The sequence below is a fragment of the Bradysia coprophila genome, unplaced genomic scaffold, assembly GCF_014529535.1.
Source record: "Bradysia coprophila strain Holo2 unplaced genomic scaffold, BU_Bcop_v1 contig_70, whole genome shotgun sequence".
NCBI lineage: Eukaryota > Metazoa > Arthropoda > Insecta > Diptera > Sciaridae > Bradysia > Bradysia coprophila.
In genome coordinates, this window is record NW_023503941.1 from 627,589 (window position 1) to 633,787 (window position 6,199).

Genomic DNA, 6,199 nt, shown 5'->3' on the forward strand with positions numbered 1-6,199 from the left:
AATCCCATACTCCGTTGAAAGCAATGAAACGAAATTAGTATAATAAGCGAACGCCGATATTGATATTGAAAATGCTTGACCTATACGTCACGGACTATAACACAGACACGCTTCAATTTCATTCCGACCGTTTTGAATTTCATTCCGCACTTCAGCGTGAAAAAATGGAATAAGCGATTTTAGGCAAGGGAAATTTTTATACCATTCAGTTTGAACGACATTTTGAACAGGGCTGGTTGAAAATATACTAAAATTCAAGTTTCAATCCACGCCATTAGTCGTATAAATTTATACGTCAGAGAGAGTTTTTTTCTCTTTTCGAAATCGTTTACCCGCATGGATAGTGTGCGATTGCAAAGAAAATTTTTCGATTTTATCGGATAAAATTTTGGTGCGAACGAGGACAACTGTAAAAATTTTCGATGACTGCGGATTGTTGTGAGAAATCGTCAAAGCAACAAAAGGGAATGGCTCGAGCAACAAACGCAAAGCACGAAATTCGGAAAATTTGTGGTTTTGGTTCGCGAGGAACTCATGCACATTCATTGAAAATCATCGAATCAAAATGGATTAGAACAATTTGAAGGCTGGTGGATCTGCGAAAATGGTGCAAACTGTATTGGACTGCGAGGAAACGCTGAATGGAAAACGACAGAAGGGCTTAACACAAAAATCATGGATGGATGGTGCTGTGTGAGAAGGACTCGGACGACGAAAAAGGTAAAATCCGGCGTGATTTTGCAAGGTTTTTTTTTTGATCACACCGAGTGAATCAAAGGCAATCATCAAGGCGAAATCTTGTGTGAAGGCAAGGTCAAATTGGATCGCTCGATTGTTCAAATGGATGGTGGCGTGCCGTGTGAGAAAGATTCGGACGACGAAAAAGGTAAAATCTGGCGTGATTTTGGAAGGTTTTTCGGTCACACCGAATGAATCAACGGCGATAAGCATCCTCAGGAGAAAATTGATGTAAAAGCGATAAAATTGGGTCGTTCAGCTGGCTGTTCAAATGGTTTTGGTCGTACAAATGGTGGCGTCGTATCGATGGACAGTGTACATGAAATTGAACAAGACAATCCGGAGAAATTGTGGTTCCGGCGAAATGAGGTTATGTTTCGGAAACCGCATGTTCAATTGGAATCTGGTCAATTAGAATCTCGTCATAAGAAGGATTTAGGCGACGAAGAGGTGTAATTCGGCGATGGAAGGTTGTCACGTTTCATCAGCTGTGTAAATCGATTAAATTTCGTCGCGCGTATGAGGACAAAATATCAATATCGGCGGTTACATCGTTTGCCAAGAAGTCAGAAACATTGGAGTTATCCGAGACGATTCATTGTGTGTCTGCGTTTGGAGGCGAATCATGTGGTCAAAGAAGGGAAGTATTCGGTCGTATGAATCACCGGAGAAATGGCGTCTTTGATTGTAACGATGATTAGATCAAACTGGCAACATTGGGCGTGGCGATTATGCAAATTTGGAATACGATGTTCGGTACAATGACGACGAGCAATTGGGGTCTGAGATGAGAGATTCATTATCGGTAAAAGTGTCTGATCGAAGGATACGCTCAACGCTATTATTGTGTGAAGATTTTGTGTTTTTTTTAATGTTTTGCAACATTTTTTCACAAAGAATTTATTTTTTACCTTGAATTGTGATGAGAAAGAATTTTTTCCAATTCAGGGAGAGTTTTTCGTTAGTTTATTGACAAGAATTGAAATATTCATTCAGGGAGAGTGTTGAATTTAGGAATTCATATTTCAATGTTGTTCATATGGACATATCGGTCTAGTCATATTGTTGTACATAGTCGTAATCATATGTGACAATAAATGTTCTTCTTGTTTGTACCTCCACCGGGTAAAGATCGTCTTTTATTTCGCTGTGCAGAATCATCAAATCTTAACAGTTACGATCTGTCAGTTTTTCTATTTTGCGATTTCGTATTGAAATGAAAACTAAAATTGAGATATCTTTGCTGTTTTAAGTGGTTTTTCATATTTTTTTGGATGAAATGTTTTAAAGTGTGTTTGGAATCGATTGACATTAACAAGATAATAAAATAGAAAAAAATATTTTCACACAATCTGTTAATGCCAATCGATTCCAAACACATTTTAAAACATTTTGGTCCAAAAAAATATGAAAAACCACTTAAAACAGCAAAGATATCTCAATTTTAGTTTTCATTTCCATTCTAAATCGCAAAATACAAAAACTGACAGATTGTAACAAAGGAGAAAAAAGCTCTCTCTGACGTATAAATTTATACGACTAATGGCGTGGATTCTTGCTAGCTCAGATATGACACTGTACACGGTACAATTGGCTTAATAGGGATTGATTAATTTGATCATTCAATTTCGATCGATGCTATGTATCAATAAAGGATCCTTCCTTGGTTAAAAAAACACCATTCAAATTACGAATTATGAACAACACCAGACAGTGCATTAATACGAGAAAAACTAACTATATAGATCACCTCCGAACATGGGTTATGTGTAAAAACAAACAAACTGAAACAATGAAATTTCGGGCCACTGGAACAAATAATCGCTTTTTAGGGAAAATTTCGTACCCATTCATGACTCCAAATAATATTTCATTTGATTTAAATAGAAAGAAAAAAGGATTATTATACTTAGTTTATTAGTATCATAAGTGGAAAATGTAGCTTCGAGCAACCTTCATCGCTCTCTGCTTGTTTCCAAAGTAAGATTTCCAAAGTACGTTCAATCAAACTGAGCATGAGTTTTTGTGAAGGCAAACTTTTCTGATAACCTCGCTGATAACGAATATCAACTGTACCCCCGCACAACTTTTAACAACCAAAAAAAAGTTAAATATTTTTTTTTGTTTTGACTTTAGTAAATATTTTTGAGCCCACGGAGGTAAAACTTAGTCATTTTCGGCCACGACGCTCTTAGAATCGATCTCCGTTTAGATATTGCGCATGCGCTCAGAGAGAATTCTCTCTCTGCGCATGCGCATTTTTTAAACGGAGACCCAAAACGGTAAACTGTGATTGCAGCTTAAAAATAAGTCACCAAGTTTCACCGATAGTTTGCTATAAACAAGTGCTTGCAATATGCCAATTGACCGTAATTGAGCTTTTAAGTGTCCATTCCAATCAACAAAAATTACTCCGTGAGAGAGCAAACTGTCACATAAACAAAGAAAAAATTGAAAAAAATCAATTTTTCGCAATTCCGGTCCATAATCATCACCTTTCTATGCATCCATTTAATGTCGTTTTGAAGGTATTTGTTTCACTGTATTCCTGGACACAGTGCGATATCAAATCTTTTTTCGCACACTAAAGAACCTATTACCTTCAACGAAGGCTAAATTTTTATAAATAAAAATCTTGCATTGACCAGAGATCGAACCCCCGACACCAAAAGGTTTTTGAACACAAAGCAGCGACTAGAGCCATTCGGCTATAGACTCACACAATTATACCGAACGTATTGTTGAAGCGTATATACTAAGCATTGACTACTCGATTTCATTCAACGCGTTTCTTTACATCACATTGCAATGTGTATTATAATGAAGCCTTCTTGATCGTTCAAATGAATTTCTGTATACGTGTATTTCTGTGTTTCGGCTTCGCCTCGGGTCGACAATCGACATCTAGTGCGAAAAAATACCTTCATACCTACCTTGGTAGATAAATAACTATTGTCTCTCACACGGAGTACTTTTTTGGTAATTGGAAACTAAGCATTAGTCTATATTTTTCTCTTACTGCTAGGACTTTTAGAATGAAGTCTCCGATAGATAGGATAGATAGGATTGATATCGAGAGGTAACGTTATCAGATCCGGGCTCTGTTAAGTTTTGGAAAATAAAGGTGTTTTATCGAACTGGATGAGCATTTTATGGACGTATCGGCATTAGATGCAGAGAATAAATCCTGGAAACATAGTGTATCTAACCATAGTGTACCAAAATATTGTGCATGCTCCGGATTTTCCGTGGGTCAAAAATGGCTTACATCACTAGGGAAAACCAGAGAATTAGTTTGGGAAATCACAGTATGTAAAATCCATTACAAAACTCGGGATAAAAATGAAAAGTCAAGTTTCGTCTGATTGTTGACCTCGACTTCGTCTTGGATCAATGTCACTTGAAAACTGAACTTTTCAACTTTTTAGTTTATGCTCCGAAAGTAATGAGGTAACAATTTTGTGATAAAATCAAATTCACAAGTGTATTTTTGAGCAACAAAATTCGGTAACTGTCTTTTCGACAAGGGTGTAGAGTTTGTATTTCCGAGCCGAAGGTGAGGAATACACCTACAATAATTGTCGAAAAACAGTTGCCGGAGCAAGTTGTTCAGAAGCTAAGAAGTGAGTTTACGAGTGTCATGAAGTTGTTTCCGAAGTAATGAAGTACGTAGCAGTATCCAATGTATTCTGGTTCTACTACCTGCCAATGAAAAAGTTGATTTCCACATAGCAAAATGAACCGAAATTGGTCCACATATAAAGGATCATTTTTGCAGGGACTAAAATGGTAATGATCGGTAACTATGGAAATGGAAAATTTCCACGTAAAGTAAAAAAAAGTTTTTACGCGAGAGAATATTACATCTTAACACTAAACGTTAATGTCAAGCACAGTAGCTATATGTATACTGAAAACATCTCGATAAACATTCACCAATTGTTTTCGTTTTATTTTTATACTTTCCACAAGAATTCCTCTATTTATCTTTTAAAAAGCTACTCAATTTCACACTAAATTATGTGTTAACATATGTGGCCGATGGAAAATGAGTATGGTGCTTAATGTGCTTAACCTTGAAACGTAAAGTTGTGAAATAGAAAATATAATTTCCTTTCGCTTGAAGTAATAACACTTGACGATGAAGTATGCACTGCACATTTGAATAAATGAAGAAAGGAAAAATCTTTTCTCGTCGGATACGGTGACTCAAAACGCAATCTGCACCACTTTAAAGTTCAAAGATTTCGTTCTATAGTGCAACAAGTAACATAATATATATTGAATGCAAACAAAAAGAAAAATAAAAAAAAAATCTGTCGAGACTGTCTTGCTATTTCTTATTTCCTAAATTCTTGGATTCAGTTTAAAATTAAAACGCGACCGCCCACACTATAAATTCATTACATAATCTCACGATGAATCCAATGAATGATCATGAAAGTGATGGATAAGTTAAAATTATTTCTTTTCTTTTGCTTCAACTAACTTTTTCTTCAATGAATTTTCAATTGTTAATGTCCACAGAAGCACAATATGCGTCATATAAAATAAACTTTAATAGCTTATCGAGCACTCATTCGCGATCACTTTAATTTTTTTTTTGATAAAAAGGAAAACATTTTCTCTTGCAAATTCAATTTACGCGATGAATAAAGGCCAGAGGCCTCTTCGAAACTGATTCAGATGAAAGTATTTGAGTAGTTCGTGTGATGTAATTTAGATATTTTTTTAAATGTGTTTCGGCACAACAGAGGTGGACTTGATGGTATGTGATACAATTTTTTTATCATTTCTAAAAGGCGATCACGATGATGACATTTTATTTGATTTTCGGAGTGTTCTAATGCAGTGCGTCAGAATTGATGAATACTTTCTCAATCTAATAATTTTTCGTAATTATCTGAAGACCTGCAAAATGATGAATGAGGACATCTACCAATTGGGAATCAACTAGATTGTGAGAACGTCTGAAAAAATTATTGACATGGATATGCAAGCTGTCACACTGCATGGAGTCCAAACTATTGGTTTCAACAGAAAATTATTGGTGGACCGTTAGAAGCACTTTACATTGTCTCTCTAACACTATGTCTCGTACACTGAGTATTCAGGCTTAAAGACCCTCACTTGGAAGAAATGTCATTTAGCATTTAGAAAAATGTCAGGATTTGACTCATTCCAAGTTAACGTCATAACCAATATATAAATCTAAGCTGGAGTATGAACGATGTCCCGAAAACTAAGAAACTTTGCGAGCTCTTCACCTTATATATTGATCGTATGGTTTACGTTAATTTCTTTAATAATTGTCTTTGTAACTTTAATCTCTCTTCTTCGTCTAATATGAAATAATGTGAATCAACATTTAGTGTATGCCCAACACAGCATGCAAAAATGCTTGTGTTTCACCACAGAATACGATGGCAAATATTCAAAGAAAATCCTTTATGACTAAAGA

At 35.6% G+C, this 6,199-nt stretch overlaps 1 protein-coding gene across 2 annotated transcripts in view; it reads right to left on the reverse strand.

The window, feature by feature from the left end:
* The window catches only part of LOC119083561 (RING finger protein nhl-1), a 72,325-nt gene extending 66,904 nt beyond the window's left edge, over positions 1 to 5,421 (reverse strand). Inside the window, exon 1 of one of the 2 annotated variants that reach the window (XM_037193282.1) lies at positions 5,228 to 5,421. The gene's annotated coding sequence lies outside the window, so the exon portion shown is untranslated. Of the gene's footprint in view, positions 1 to 5,223 lie in introns of both variants that reach the window. The other variant, XM_037193283.1, reaches the window with a different exon arrangement.
* Between the last annotated feature and the right edge of the window lie 778 nt (positions 5,422 to 6,199).